This window comes from Silurus aristotelis (genome assembly GCF_946808225.1).
Source record: "Silurus aristotelis genome assembly, chromosome: 27".
Taxonomy (NCBI): domain Eukaryota; kingdom Metazoa; phylum Chordata; class Actinopteri; order Siluriformes; family Siluridae; genus Silurus; species Silurus aristotelis.
Genome location: NC_139600.1, coordinates 11,337,023 through 11,353,564, shown reverse-complemented (window position 1 = coordinate 11,353,564; position 16,542 = coordinate 11,337,023).

Sequence of the window (16,542 nt, the reverse complement as noted above, 5' to 3'; positions counted from 1 at the left end):
GATATATTTGACTATAGACATGTTCACATGCTAAGATACCTTAGAGGGCATCTTATTACAGTTTCCTGCACTCCGTAGCACTCCAGAGGGCATTTAATCATCACCCCCACTTTTGAACAGCAGCCATTAGTGCACTTCATTATGTTTTCTCCGCTGTAAGGGCACCCTAGGGGGCAACTTTGATGGCTTGACAGTGACTTAGTAGTGTCTCAAGACTTTGGAGTCTCTAGAGAGAAGGAGGCAATGGTGAAAATGTGTGAAAACCTTCACAAAATGCCAGTATGCTATGATCTTCACACACTTACTGTATTTCAACTTTTAAAAAAAAGGGCATAAAAAACAGTTCATATAGGCACAAATAGCCAATCAGATTGCATTTTTTGAGATTTTTGTAGCCAGAAAAAAGCACAAATGTTTTTGTGTAGTCTCTGAGCAAATCATAAAAGACCTCCATTTCAAGGGCGCTTTTGTTGTAAAAGAACAACAATGCATTCTACAAAATGTAGAACAACGTATTACAAAAAGGTACATGACCCACGAATCCCCCATGAATCCAATGATATTGTCGAGGTCACATTGTTGTAATAATACATTCAAATGAATAGATGCAGAGAATGAATGGATGGAGAATGCCATGTTAAATAATTGCAGAGTCATAAACTACAAGAGGGAAATGTCCTTGGTGAGAGCATTTTTAGGTAACAGCAATTTGCAAGACTCCTGTAGAAATCATTCATCCACTTCTTCGCTCAGCCTACTGAGAAGCTAGAGAGCTGGAAAGGAGGACTCTAAAGATTGTTGCTGATTTTTCATTCATTGAGAAACGGAGATGAACAGAGGTTTTGAGAACATTCCTGTGTATGTGAATGTCAGTTTAGGCATGTTTGCTTATCTGTAACAGAGCAAATATGTGGCAATATGACCCTGGAATTGACTGGGTAAAAATGGTAGCATCTCTTCAGACTTCATGGTGGTGATTTTATTCTGTCTGTTCCTTTGTGCAAGCAGGAGATCCATATTAATTCTTCATACCTGGGTGTTCCTCATTAAAGCTCTGGCCATATGGCTTACAGTTAAAACCTGTGTGCATGCAAATGTGTGTATGAGTTGTGAGAGGACAGATTGTTTGTAAACCTTGAGTCTTGCACTTTTGACCCGGTCTTCACAAAGGCAATATGGCCACTGTGGGAAGAGCATTTGTCTCGCCCTTATGCAGCTGTTGAATACACTTTGCAGATGCTGCACACACACACACACACACACACACACACACACACACACGAGAGACCATTGTGCCTGTACTAAAAGCATTTAATGACTCTCCAGTGACTTGGCTACAGCGATTGACTCATACAGTTTGGAGCAAAGCCAGTAGGAATCTTAGCTCAATAAAACCAACCGTTATTAAAAACCCATCAGACAAAACGGGTGATTAATATCAAAGTGGGTGGAGTGAAACATCTCTGGCACCTGTTGATTTGGTTTTAGAGCGATTACCCGCATTGTCATCATTTTGACACCTACAGAGACGGAGAGCTGAGAAGGAAAATGACAGAACAATACCCAGGCTAATTTCAAACCTCAAACTAACCACATCTTTTTACCACATGTATTGGCTTACAATTAAATCCGGTGCCCCCTGATATGATGATGGCTTTAGTGCTTAATGGAGAAAATGTGAAAATTCCCAGCAAGGGGTTCCATGCCACAACCATTTGTGTGAATAATAAATATAGATTCAACATTTGCCACATACACAGTAATGTACAATTTATAATTGAAGGTGAAACTACTTCTTATACTGTGCATCTTATCAACTAATAATTATAGGATCAGGCAAAAATACTACAAAATGTAAGGAAAAAAAGTAAAAGAAAATCTTGAATTTATGGCATATTCAACTAACATTTCACTTTAACATTGTTTTGAGGGCATTTCATTTTAATGAGAAACAATTAGTGCAAGTTCCTCCACTGTAAGGGCACCCTAGGGGGCTCTTTTTGGTGGCTTGACAGTGACTTAGTAGTGCCTCAAAACTTGAGCTAATGGGAAAAATTTACAGAATACTGTGATCTTCACAAATTTAAAAAAAGGCATAAAAAGATGCACAGAAGGAAAAATAGACAATCAGATTGCTGCTTTTGAGATACTGAAGAGTGTGGCCAGAAACAAGCACAAAATGTATCAGACGTTTTGTAGTCTCTGGGTAAATCAATTTGAAGGGCACCTTTGTTGGAAAAGTACAACAATGATTCTTTACAAAAAAACAACATATTACAAGAAGAGCCGCATAAATCCTAATATTTTATGAATGTTCGATTGTTGTAAAAATACCTTCAAATGGATGGACAATCTGATAATGTTATGTTACATAAGTTTCACTGTTTTGGAACAAATATATTGTCCAAATATATTTCTGTATATTTGTACACATTTAAATCTTGAACGCGTCCTATTGTATTGGAAATTAATTCTCCCTATTTCGCACATCATTTATTTTTATTTTTTTTTACCAATCATCTACTTGTGAAGACCAACTATGTCTAGATATTATGTGCCTGTCTAAAGTTTGGAAACACCCAGTCTTTTTTATGAGACATGCCCATTGTTCATTCTGTTTATATGCAACAATCTAGGTGAAAGCCATACAAGAAAACACACAGGAACTGGACAGGGAATGACAGGAAGAAAGCTTTGTGGACAGATGAGTCCAAATTTAAAATGTTTGATTTTAACAGAACAACTTGTATAAGACTGAGAACAAGAGACTGTAACCAGACTGAAAAATTAATGAGGGACAGTGTGACAAAGTGTGTTGAAAGATGAGAGAGGTAGACACGGGGTCCAGTGAAGCTACTTCGTGTCTCTGATAAAAAAAATAAAAGTATCCTGAATATGTGTCAAATTCTAATTATTATTTATTTAGATTTTGAAACTGCCCTATTGTATTATATGATAATTTTGCCTAAGTCACACATTATTTACTATTTACTTAAATTGATAATTATGTTCAGAAATAAGCAATCAGAAATAGCTTATCAGAAAGTTAAGAAAATGTCATACAATATATGAACAAAAGTAGATTTGACCAATAGATTTTCTAGTGTGCTTGTGGAGATTTGTGCTCATTCACCTCAAACTTAGGCCAGAAATCTATAGCAGGTCATTCAAGATCATTTTCCAAGTCACTCCAACCCATGCAAAGCATATCTTCATGGAGCCATTTGTGCACAGAGGAATTTACATACTGGAACAAGGTCTTAAGAACTGCATATGTCTGGAAAAATCAGGTGTCCCAATACATTTGTCCATATATTGTGTTTAGCAATATTTCACAGCAAGAACAATTGAATAAAATGAAATGAAGAAGCAATGTTTAATGGCACAGTTTTTCCTTAAAAAAAAAGGCTAGTCTAAAGGTGTTACTGTTATATTCTGCATGCTAGATGTAATGCTAGCTCAAATGAACCTAATTACCTAAAACACCATTATCATCTGAGCACCGTTGGCTTTTATACTTCAAGCTGTCAAGACAATTTGTGCAAACACTGTGAATCCTATCAGGAAAGCTAACTAAATAATTAAAATTACATGTTCCAAACATCTACTCAAGCGGCTTGATTGCCAACATGCATTACATTACTGCATGCCCACATTTGTAATTATTATGTTAGTGGATTATCTTTGCCACTTATACCTCTTGTGATTCCTCGGTTACCCTTCTTGGAGGTTTGATCGCTCCATATTTGAAAATTGCAAGAATTTAAAGGGGAACTTTAAAAAAAAAGTCCTGATATGAAGTTGTACATCAAAAATATTTTATTGACCTTTAAACATTGTTATAGGTTAAGACTTTTTGTTAAGACAAAACAAAACCCAACACACAATTATTTTGCTGATACAATATTATTATGTTCGCTGTACATCCCAGGTTGCAAAAGACGTTGTGCACTATTTTCTAAATCGATTAGACATTTTCAAAAGTTGGGGCTCAAACCAACTGCCTGCTTTTCCTGCCCTGTCCTTGACACATTTTGACTTTCTGAAGTGGCTTTTAAATATAGCAAGAGGCATGACAAATTGATCCCGAAACGAGTTCCAAGTTCCAAACCAAATCCACTGACTGTTGGTGTGAATAAGCTTTGCCAGTTCAGCACACAGGGCTGTAATTCTTCAGGTTTTTAGCTGTTTTCCACAGAATTTTGAATTTGTACTCAGGCAGATTCAAGCTTTATTTAAACTTACACCAACATCCTAAATTTCTCATCAGAACATAATTTTATGCAGTAGTAATATTTCATGCAAGTAAGAATATAATGAATAGTGTTGGGCAGTAACACGTTACTGTAACACAGTTACTTTTGACAGTAACTAATACTGTAACTTTACTTTTTAAATAAAGTAACTTCGTTACCGTTACCGTATGGTGCGTTACCCGTTACTTTTTGAAATGAATGAATTTCGGCTGAAGTGTAGACTACAGTCTAACCTGTTTACAGCAGAGACGCACTGTAGGATTGGTGGATGAACCACTGTAAACACGAAGAAGACGGACTGTGGGCGTGTCTCCGTTTATTCAGGTCTGTGCAGCAGTAATGGCGAGTCGAGGCGAGAGCATGACGAGTTTCTCAAAGTGGAAATATGCTCATTATTTCACTTTAGTTGAGCATAAAGACAAAAACATTTCAGTCAAATGTAAGCTGTGTCTTTCTGGTTCGAAGCTCGTATCTACTGTGATAAACAGCAACTCCAAACTGTCAAAGCTCCTCCAGGAACTCCATGCCTCGACGAAGCTAGAAGCTAACCCGGTGTTCTGTTCTACATTGTTGATAGTTTTCATACTTCATCTGTGAAAGGAACATTTTTAAGAGCTCAACACAACAGCAGAAGCCACTTTAGTTTTTGATTCTGAATATATTTTTCAGCGTGTTTTGTTATTTAGTTCAGAAATCCTTGTGATATATTCAGGTACTTTTTGAATGAAGTAACTAGTAACTGTAACTAGTTACTATTTTTTAGTAACTAGCACAACAATGATAATGAATATAAGTAACTTTCAAATGTTGTTGCTTGAAAAGTAACCTGCTTTTGAATCATTTATGTTAAAGCAAATTTAGCTAACTTTTTTCAGTGCACGTAGTTGGGATTTGCTGAGTAAATTAGATATGTAAACCTTATTCACTAGCTTAGCTACCCAGGGTGGGTTTGGGAGACTTTTACTGTATGTCAGGTTTGACCATCTTTCATAATAAGTCACATAAGGATTGAAAGTAATTCTGGGATTATCTGCTGGGAAAAAAAACCCTAAATGCAGAGTATCACAAGTAAAAAAAGTAACAAAATATAACCCAACCTCCAAACCATCAGTTGCCCTTTAGCCCTTTAGCATTTGTGTCTGTACTGTAAAATAAAGTGCATTTTCAGTCTGTTTTTGCATTCCCCAGAATTATAAACATATAAGATATCACAAATCAGTGTGTGTTGGCAAAAAGCTTTAACACACACACACACACACACACACACACACACACACACACACACACACACACACACAAAATGTAACTCTCTCTCTCTCTCTTTCTGTAAAGCAGACACACCATTTGTTCTTTTCTGCTTTCAGTATTGCAATTTCGGGGTTTTAAATTAATAAACAGAGTTCATATGGAACTTTGATGGATAAACATATTTTTTTTTTTACCTAAACTCAAAACTTTTTTTGTATAAGGTTGTGTAAGAGAAGTGTACTGAGACACCCTGATGTTGCCCTTGTGCCATTTTGATGGGTTAACAGGGAAATTATAGGTATATAAACTTTTAATTATTGCTTCAAAATAGGTTTACTGCTGTCAGGGTTAGTAAGGTTTTCTCTGCTGTGTTAAATTCAGTTAGAAAGCAGAATCATTTACTTCTTTTTTAATACATTTTTGTTTATGTATACGTATTAAATAATTCCTAACAGTCTATTCTTTTAATTTCATATTGTTTCTCTTGAGCACACACCCGAATGTCTGTATACGTTAGACTTTCTATCCAATCCGATTTCAGCCATCACATCATGTGCTCAAAGAGACATGTCAAAGGAATCTGCTGTAAGGCCAGCAGAGGCAGCACTGCTGACTTTTTTAGCATAAACTCTATGTTGTATTAAGCTGTTGCTTTAACCAGTCATTGACTTCCTTACTCCCCCTAGTAAGTGTCAAATTACATTGGCATTTTCACATTTTTTGATTGGATGGTCAAAACATACACTAGTCAGAGCTTGCAAACCGCATCTGTAGTAAACTGCAAGCTTACATACATTTTCAAAAGCTCAAATATATTTTTTGTGGATTTAATAGCTATTTTTTTCATTCCACAATGGCAGAAACCAGAAACCATTTTGTGAATATTGATGCTTCTGCTAGAGTGTTCATTGAGTGTCTTGCTTTATTTATAGCATTCATTTTCAATGTATGAGATACCTGTCTATGATGCAGCATTCCATTATACTGAATTTCTGTATAAATATTGATGGTTTCTATAGCCGTGCATATCATAATAGTATTAAGAGGCAGAGCGACTTAGGTAGGGCACCACCTACAAAGACTAAGATGTAAAATTAACGGCCTGCCACTGGTTTACTGGTTCCTTCCAAACTAAATCTGTTTGTACAGAATCGGTTCCGTGTTCCAGGATGCTCAGAAATGTCTCTTTTTACCAGAACTTTAATTTCCTGACAGGAAACTTCACTGCCTGATTTGAGAACAAAATGTAGCAGTAAAGGCTAGCCCTTTAAGGGTGGTGTGGTCGGCTTAGTGTAACATCTGCACTAAGCTTCCTGACCTGCTTAGAAAAAAGGTGCTGGACATCCTGCTGAAAAACACCATTGCCATTAGGGAATACCATTGCCATGAACTTGGTCTGAAGGAATGTCTAAGTGCGTGTCAAGGAAACTTTTACATACATTAATTCCATGACTCAGGTTATCCTAGCAAAAACATTGCCAGGGAATCATACTGCCTACACCAGGTTGTATTTTTCCCATAAGGCATCCTGGTTCTTCTTCAATTGCTCCATGGCATTGTGCCAATTATTGGCATACTTTGATGCTGGATAGAAGTCAGCATGAATGCTGAGTGGTCTGTGGCTATACAGCCTCATACACAACAATCTCTGATACAATGTGCTACACAAACTCTTCTGTAAGCTGCACCTCCTAAGTAAACAGTAACTGAAATCTCTTAGACAGCTAACTTTAGCTTTAGTTGGCTAATGATTGCTATCAAATTAGCCATAGCACAGTTCAAATAATGCTAGCTAACTAATTTCTAGCTTACTAGATTTGAGTGTAGTGATGCAGTATATAACTAAATATTTAAATAGATAACACAAATTGAATTAGCTTTACCCTTCAACATAGCTACTGCTGATTTGGAATCCTGGAAACATCACCTAATATAGTGAGAGTCTACTGCTACCTTTCCCGTTCCTTATTAGCATTAGCAACCAAATATACAACTCCTCAAACTCCGAAGCATGTTCTGGCGTTTGTATGTGTCAAATTATCAGAAACTCAAAGAAGCTTCACTGGACCCCGGCACCAACCTCTCTCCTCTCTTACTCTCCTCAACACACTTTCTGTCATTCTGTTCCTCACCTGTTCCTCATATTCCCTCCATCTCTCCATCCCTCCTGCTGTCAGGCTTATGACTTCCTTTATAGCTGAAGCCTATTAGACAGCAGGATGAGAGGAAATACTCATTATTTCCACAGCACTCCTGCTATCTTGCTCTCTCTCTCTTTCTCTCAGGTCATCTAAAATAAATTTCATTCCAAAGCTGAGAAAAGACAAATACGCTCAGAGTGCATGGATGAATGGAAATGAAGAGATGTTCGAACAAGTTAACAATGTTAAAAGGAATTTTATAAGGGACGAGTGCAGACAAACCTCTGTGTGACCAATTAATGATGATCTGAATATGATGCATGCTTGCTGAGAATGGCTTAATTTAGTTTAATTAAGATAATATATTTAAAAGCATGAGTCCCCCATGAGATTTTTTTTAAATGTTCCCAAAGGATTATGAGCTGTAACACTAATAAAAAGAAAATGGCTATTTGGTCAAATTGGCAAAAAATGGATGCCACTTTATAATGAATAGAGCCCCACTGGGGCATTAATCATGCTGCCCCATGATTGCTCTCTGAACATTTTTTGTGGAGGAGGAGCAGTGGACAGGGTTTCTAGTACTCTACATCCAATAAGATCCTGTTTTACAGCAAACCATTGGATTTAAGAGTAAATTGTCTTTGTAACTGTTGAAAATGTGTCTAGGAGGCACAACATACAGTATGATGTTTTATTCTAATACAGTAAAAAGACTGGGAAAAATAATGCAAAAATTAAGAACATATTGTCAAATAAAGTGTGTGAACCAGTTATAAAAGACATTCAGGTCTTGCACATGTTAGTACACACACAGGTCACTGTATACAGTCAGGTCTTTTATAATTTAATAATCAAGTGTATTTCAAGCAGGAGCAATGCATGCAATATCTGCAATCCAATAAGCTACACCATTAAAACTGAAAGCAAAAAAAAATGTAGTTTAGAAGTTCCTTTATTTATTTTTTTTATTCTAGTATTAGTTTCCTGTAATTTTTGAACATTGACTGCACTGACAATTAACAGAATAACCGTATAAACCTTGCAGTTGAATTATTTGACCATAGAAATTCAGGGTATTATCTGATATAATTTTATTCTAGGAAAATTTCCAATAGTTTCTCTGACCTTAATGAAGAGAGTATGATTTATAAGCAAATAAATACATCCTGACTGCTAGCTTCATTGAAAATATAATAACAGACTAAATTTACATTATTCAAATCTGTACATTGTTTTTTTCACTTGGTTGAACCGTGTTACACTAATGCACTTTATTTTTGTAAATCCAACATGATTTAATGCTTGTGTTCAAGTAATTAAATTAACTAATAAGCTATCTCCAAAACAATGGCAACATTTGCATTTAGATGATAGAGACAAAGTTCAAATTTACACATTTTTCTTTTCCATTATACAGATTAACTATTTGACTTCTTTTGGACATCTTTGTTCAATCAAATGCTCTTTGGATATGTCTCTAACCCCAGTGCTATAGAACTCACCTTGCCATGGTTGCTGCTACTGAGCAAAATAGATCATATCAACATGCATGAGCCACCAGTCTGTCTTTGTCTTTGTGCTGTTTATTAACTGTAAGATGACCAAAAAAACACAAATGAATCCATTTTCATTTAATGAAATGGGGAGCGGCTGCAAGTGTAGATAAATGTATTTGATGGACAAATGTATTTCATATATCATGAAAGATAATCCTGGACCTAAACATGAGCAAGACTAATGCAGACCAACAACAACTGTGAAAGATAACAAATGAAAGACCAACCGTAATACAGATGTGCTAATTTTTGTGAAGGTGCAACAGATGTGAATGCAGAAGTCATGTGATGTGACCTGTGACTGTACAGTTCCTTGCTGTAAATGTAATCTTGATGCTAATGCATATTTATGGATCAAGCCCACATCCAAACTAACTGTCAAGTATGACTATATGGACCAAAGTATGGAGACACCCACATTTTTTGGCTTTATTTTGTTCCTCCCCAAACTGTTACTACAAATTTGAAGCTACACAATTGTATAGGATGTCTTAGGATGCAGCAGCAATACATTTTTCCATCATTTGTATTAGGTGTCCCAAACCTGTTCAAGCATGACAATGCCCCTGTGCACAAAGCCAGCTCTATAGAGATATGCTTTACATACAGTAGGTTGGAGCAGAAGATCTTGAGTGACTATAAAGCTCTAAAATCAACCCTACTGAACACCTTTGGGGTGAATTGGAACCTCTTCCCCCCACCTACATCAGTGCATGACTTTACAAACACACTTGTGGCTAAATAAGCAAAAATCTCCACAAACACTTTCCAAAATCTAGTGGAACATCTTTCTAGAAGAGTGAAGGTTATTATAACAGCAGGACTTATAATGGATTTGAATGTTTAAAAATCATTCAAACCTTACATTTGCAGCATTTGGCAGACGCCCTTATCCAGAGCGACTTACAAATGAGCAGGGGAGGGTTTTAGGGCTTTGCTCAAGGGCCCAGCAGTGGCGGTGGGATTTGAACCCGTGATCTTCTAATCCAAAGCCCAATGCCTTAACCACTGAGCTACCACCTCCCTAACCTTATGGTCATATATGGACTTGTTAGTTTTTGTTGCCTAAAAAAATTTCCATATACAACTGATATGAGAATCAGCTCATGTCACTGTGATTGACAGCAGAGAGAAAGTATACCATTTCTCCGAACCAGCGAGCACGGAGCAATATTGTACCCTTGGCTCTCAAACAACAAATGCAGGATTTTAATACGCAGTCCCCCGACAAATATCATACCACATTGAACCCTCTTCGACCCAACAATTCAAAACTGGAAAGGACAAATGATCGACAAGTAACTGACTGATGATCAGGATCCTTATGTTGGCAGGCGCTATTCTGTAGAGCTTAATAAGAGCTTATGATGAATGGTTTCCTGTTAAAGCTCTTTTTCTCAGTTGATATTCTCATACCTAAAGAGCTACAATTATTACATGTGGGGAAAAAATAAAGCCTGTTTCCCAGGGTTTAATCTGTAACCTAACTCTGTGGATCCAAAGCAGGTGCTCTCATTAAGTTTGTGTATGAGCGCTTTATGGAGACCAAATGTCACCATGACGATGAGAATCATACGAATAGTGTTATGGAATACGTGAATGGAAATACCCATAAAGGTGGTAGAACGTGTGTGTGTGTCTGTGTGTAAGAGAAAGACAGAGCCTCCCAAGGGGGATATTAGAGCAAATAATGAACAGCAAACACACTCATCTGCTAAATGAGAGTAGCCTGCACAGGTGCAGAGTCGCAATTACTTATGCAGATCACACACACACACACACACACACACACACACATACATACACACACACACAAAGCAGGCAAGAAAATTTTCAAGAAACCTGCAGAGCAAAACTGGTAATAGCACAGATTATAAACACACTGATCGATCTCAAAGCTCAGTTTGGCAATGTACTCGTGTTAAAGGGATGGACAGAGAGAGACAGAAAGAGTAATGAATGACAGATAGAAAAAGAGGAGCACAGACATACTGCCGTGCTTTAGCCAGTGTGTCTTGGATCAGTGTGAAGATTTCCCTAATTTTATTTATCAGGGTTCTTGTAATATCTCCCATTTTTCACATGGGAGTGAGAGAGAGAGAGAGAGAGAGAGAGAGAGAGCGCGAGAGAGAGAGAGCGCGAGAGAGAGAGAGCGCGAGAGAGAGAGAGCGAATAATAAGGGGGAGGAACAACAGAAAAAAAGAGAAGGAGCATGTGTGTGGAGAGGGTGAAAGCGATCAAAGAAAGGATTGTGATTAAGATGTAAGGAGAAAGTAAATAAATAAATCGAGTGACATGATGGAAAACAGAGGACGGAGATTGGAAAAGAGAGAAAAGAAGATCTGATGGAATGATAGGAGGTGAGGACAAACACAGATAGAAAAAAGATTAAAAACTGAGCTAGAGACAGAAGAAAAAATATGAAAGAGCAAAATGGAAAGAGAGGGAGAGATAGAGGAACTTACTTAGTGTGGATGCAAAAGGTGAGAACCAAAAGAGAAGAAAAGGATCAAATGAAAAGAAAACATAGATGGAAAGATCATTAGGACACGAGTGAGAGATCCCAACAAAATGGAGGAACAAAGAGGAGAGAAATATAAAGGTAAAATGAAAAGAACACATGAAGGTGGTAAATAGAAATAAAAAGTGTAAGTGAGAAACAAGATAAGTGGAAGGAAAGAAAAATAAAAAAATTGATGCAGAAAGAAGAACAGCGAAAGAATAGGGATAGAAAAGAAATCGAAAGAGGGAAAAAAAAAGAAAAGGGCCAGAGAAAATGCAGGACAAGGAGAGAACATGCTGAAGGAAAAGAAAAAAAGAGATGGAATGAGAGAGGAAATGAAATAAATGATGCATTTGAATGAACTCATTTCAGAGTGATGGGAAGAGCGACTGAGATGTTCAATTATTCACACGGACATCATTTTGTGACCGACCGACCAGCACACACACACACACACACACACACACACACACACACACACACACACACTTACAGTAAGGTAAAGAGCTATTAGTGCGTTTAACATTTCTATTAAAGTAATGTGCATGTTCTACCATTCACACAGACACACACACACATTTTATGAGTTCATAAGGCTTCATATCACTGACATAACCCTGATTTGATGTGTGACATACATTATATGGACAAAAGTATTGGGCTTTTCTAGCCTAATCTTAAAACAATCTTCAATAGGCTTCATGTTAGAACATCTCCATGTTGGATGCTAGTGGCAACCTACTGGTAACTAATGGAATTGCAGGATCATTATAAACTTTAGGAAGACATTCTTTGCATACATCAACCAACGATTTCAAACATGTTATTCTGTAAATAAATGAGAGTGCAGTAGATAAAAATACACACCAAGTATTGGGGTGGTAGAGAATACTTTTTCTAATGTACACACAAATGATATTGACTGCAAATGTCTTGCTACCACCACCATGCTTCTCTGTAGGGATGCTTTTATGCTGAGAGTACGCAACACTTTAAATGCACACAGACAAACTCTATTTTTTTTTAAAATGATATGACTTTAATGGGGGGTAAATACTATATAATTCAGTGGTTGGCCTTGTGGGCAAAATACAAAATATTCACAAAATTATGCTACACCCTCTGGATATTAGATGAAAATCTTAGAGTTGCAGTGTAAAGAATGTATGAAGCAAATTTTGTAGAGCTGTAACGTAACAGAGGTCAGCTAGGCTTTTCAGAATTGTTTTTCACATATTCTGTTCATATTTTTCTTACTTACTATGCAGACCTTGACTCAATGTGATTTTGGGATTTAAGTAGAATTACTGTGAAATACCAGGAAAATAATAGCAAGTGAAAAAAATAACTATTTGATTCACTCTCATCTGTGTACTACAGAGTAACCAGAGACTTTTTTTTTCCTACTCTGTAATTCTTGGTAGCAAGACTCAGGATTTTCATTCATGAGCAGTAGTTCCAATAACTTCTTTTTTGGCCTTGATTCAAGTTTGCACTTTTCTGAGATCCAGAACTTGTTGGACTGGTTGTAACCAAAAGGTGAATTTTCTATGAACAAATTATTATTAAATCTAAAATTAGCTATTAATAAATTAACATAAAAGTTGACTTACGTTTAATACAGTGCATCCGTGAAAGTATTCACAGCGCTTGAACCACCATTGACACCAATTACAGCCTCATTTTGAGAATGATGCTACAAGCTTGACACACCTACACACTCGTCTTTGCTGAACCTCTGAAAGCTCGATTAGGTTGGCTGGGGAGCGTCAATGCACAGCAGTTTTCAGATCTCTTCAGAGATGTTCAATCTGGTTCAAAACATGATGCTTGGCATTCAGGCCAAAGAGTTCAATCTTAGTTTTTCATGGTCTAAGTTCTTTTAAGTGTCTTTTGATAAACTCCAGGTGGGCTGTCATGTGCCTTTTACTGAGGAGTGGCTTCTGTCTGGCCACTCTACCATACAGGCCTGATTGGTGAAGTGCTGCAGAGATGGTTGTTCTTCTGGAAGGTTCCCCTCTCTCCACAGAGAAATGCTAGAGCTCTTTCAGAGTGATCACTGGGTTCTTGGTCACCACCCTGACTAAGGCCCTGCTCCCCCGAGTGTTCAGTTTGGCTGGGTGGCACGCTCTAGGAAGAGTCCTGGTGGTTTCAATTTTCTTCCATTTATGGTTGATAGAGGCCACTCTTCTCAATGAGACCGTCAAAGCTGCAGAATTTTTCTGTACCTTCCCCAGATCTGTGCCTTGATATAATCCTGTCTCGGAGGTCCATAGACAATTTCTTGGACTTTATGGCTTGGTTTGTGCTCTGACATGCACTGTTAACTGTGGGACCTCATATAGACAGGTGTGTGCCTTTCCAATCAAATCAATTTACCACAGGTGGACTCTAATCAAGTTAAAACCACCTCATTTTGAAATAAAAATGTAACATACAAAATGTGGAAAAAGTGAAGCACTGTGTACTTTTGTCCATGAATATCTATGAAATTATTTCCAATAGTCGATATTCTTAATTTCAAGGCCAGCAGAAATCAACAACGTGGGTTCTTGTTAGATTCAGATCTATATTGCTTTAAGCTGTTGCTTTAACCAATCAGTCAGTGATTTGGCCACTCCAAAGCCCTTTATAATTCATCCAAACACATGGATGGTCAGAGATTATACTACTGCAACCTGCACTTGTAGCAAATTGCACAAAGTAAACAATATATTCATGTGGATTTAATAGCTGTTCTTTCCCTCCACAATGACTGACAGAGAGGAAGAAATTAATTTGGTTGCAGCTACACTTACAAGGACATTTACAAGACAGAGCTTTAAAGAAAAACTGTGAGAAAAGGTCAGCCAAAACAGTTCAAAACAGTTGTTAAGCTTTTTTTTATGAACCATTTATACTTTGGTTTTCTTTCCCATAGAATTTGCACAAAAAACAAAAAATTTGCCTTAATTTCAAATCCCCAGGAAAACCGAAATGCACAGAAAAAATGCACAAAAACGCATTAACATGCAGAGTAAACACATGGGTCTTTTAATAAGGTAAATATTGATGTTTCTGCTATGCTATGACCATTTTAGATTAGCTTTGGCCTAGAGAGGATGGTGGTGTTTCTAGATCATGTTTATATATGGCTTCTTCTTTGTATCATATAGCTTTAACTTGCATTTTTGGATAGCACTGCAAACGGTGTTCACAGACAGACAGTGATTTTTAAAAGTATTTCTGAGCCCACGTTGTGATCTCACCACAGAATCATGCCCATTTTTAATGCAGTGCTGCCTGAGTGCTCAAAGATTACAGTCCTCCAATATTGTGTTCCCTTGTGTTTAGAACCTTCTAGAGATTGTCAGAATTTTTTGATATTATGTACTGTAGATGATATATTTGAAGTCTTTGCGATTGTATGCTGAGTAACATTATTCTGAAATCTTTTAACAATTTTTAGACGTAGTTTTTCACACATTGGTGAAACTCTGCCCATCTTTACTTCTGAGAGACTCTGACTCTCTAAGATGCTCTTTTTATACCCAATCTTCTTAAGCCCTGTTGCCAATTAAACTAATTAGTTGCAAAATGCTCTTCCAGCTCTTCCCTGTTACTACCACTTTCTTTTTTCAGACTTTTGTTGCCTCTGTCACAACCTTTTTGAGACATATTGCTGCCATCAATTTTAAAATTAACTTATATTTTCTCAGTTTTATCATTTTATATGTTTTTTTTGTGAATAAAATATCGGTTTATGAGATTTTTAAAGCATTTTCCATAAAACATTTCCACAGTGTCCCAAAAGACACACACACACACACACACACACACACACACACACACTATATGGACAAATGTATTGGGGCATCTATCTTTTTCAAACATATGTTTTTTTCCCCAAACTGATACCATAAAGTTGGAGGCACACAATTGTACAGGATGCCTTTAGATGTGGTAGCATGGATTTTTTCTGCACTTTAACAAGGAGACCCAAACCTGTTCCAGCATGACAATGCCCCTGTGCACAAAGCCAGCTCTATAAATAAATAGAAAATATACAGTGTGTGCATTTGCTAGCAGTAGGTTTAAAGATCTACTGTATGTGTGGTGCAATCGCATAACCCTTTTCTGTGTCACAGAAACTTCTCTATAACCAGTCCTTTTTCTTCTTCAGGAGTTTTATCATCAATTCCTCAGAAGCCTCAGTGCAAATGTATGTATGCTGCATTGAAATGTTTATAGAAAGAATCTGAATGACCTGCACATTCACTGCTGTCAAGACTTTTTTTTGAGAGTTTACTGTGTTACTGTGTGATTTCACTGGAAGTTGTTTTCCAACATATCTCAGAAAGATATTACATTTTTTTCTGGTTCAGGTTCCAATTTCACTGTGGTGTTACAGTGCCATTATATAAGACACCATATTTTGAGGATACTATATTGTGATATTTTTGTGTCTGTGTTTCATTAAGATGATTCATTGCCATACTGATAATTGAATGTATTTGACTGCATACTCAGACTACAGTAACTCAAATAACCACTCACAAGTGTAATGATCAGAAAAGCAAATCTTTCTTAAGGTGGCTGGTCTACAACAAAGAATCACATCAGGTCCCACTACTGTCACAAAACAGGAAACAGGAATTTAAGGCTTTAGTAGGCACAGGGTTTGTATTATATTAAGCAAATTAATATCACCTGGTTTATTGAATCCTTATTTCTGTTGCATCATACCAAATATTACGATCAGAACTCAGGAAAATCGATAGACTACCGTAATTTCCAGGCTATAAAGCGCACCCATATATAAGCCGCACCCACTGAATTTTACAAATATTTTTATT